Below are 834 nucleotides of genomic sequence, written 5' to 3'. Positions count from 1 at the left end.
TCGGACATTCCTCATTATACAGTAAAATTCTGATTTATAAATGGATTCCGTCCTTGTTTTCTGCATCACATAAATCCTAGGGCCTTACAATAACAGCTTCCACTTTTCTGGGAAGGCCTTCCACAAGATTTAAGAGTGTTTCTGTGGAAAATGTGGCTTATTCATCCAGTACATAATCCAATAGGTCAGGCACAGGACATTCTGGTTCACAATCCCTGTTCCAGGTGTTTGAAGGGGTTGAGGTCAGGGCTCTGTGTGGCCCATTCAAGCTATTCCTTCATCCAATAGTTTAGGGCACAGTTATGCACAGTCATGGCCTTCCCAAACTGTTCCCAGTAAGTTGGAAGCATAACATTGTCAAAATCGTTTTTTCCCTCACTAACATTAAGGGGCCTAGCCCAACCCCTGAGAAACATCCCCGCACCATTATCCCTCCTCTATCAAACTGCATAGTTGGCACAGTAAAGTCAGCGTGCAATGACATTTTCTGCAACCCTAATTCACTGTGACTCAGTATTGATGCATTTTACTGTCTTTCCACTATTTATCTTTGTAACAGGCTCGGATACATTTGTTGAAGTGGGCATGCCCAGAAGCCCATCTCACTCAGCCAATGGGAATGAGCTGAAGCAGATGCTGGCCTCTTGCACCGTGTCATCAGGAAAACGACAAACAGCGGAACTTCTGCAGAGAACCAAGAACTCACTTCTTCAGTATGCGTTTAATCATAAAATGTCCTTACATCATGGCAATTCACTTATTTATTTTAATGTAAGGTTACACTGCAGCTGTAAAGTGCTTTTTAAATTTTCTTTGTGTGTGTGTGTGTGCGCG

The sequence above is a fragment of the Puntigrus tetrazona genome, chromosome 12, assembly GCF_018831695.1.
Source record: "Puntigrus tetrazona isolate hp1 chromosome 12, ASM1883169v1, whole genome shotgun sequence".
Lineage (NCBI taxonomy): Eukaryota > Metazoa > Chordata > Actinopteri > Cypriniformes > Cyprinidae > Puntigrus > Puntigrus tetrazona.
This window is presented reverse-complemented; position numbering follows the sequence as displayed.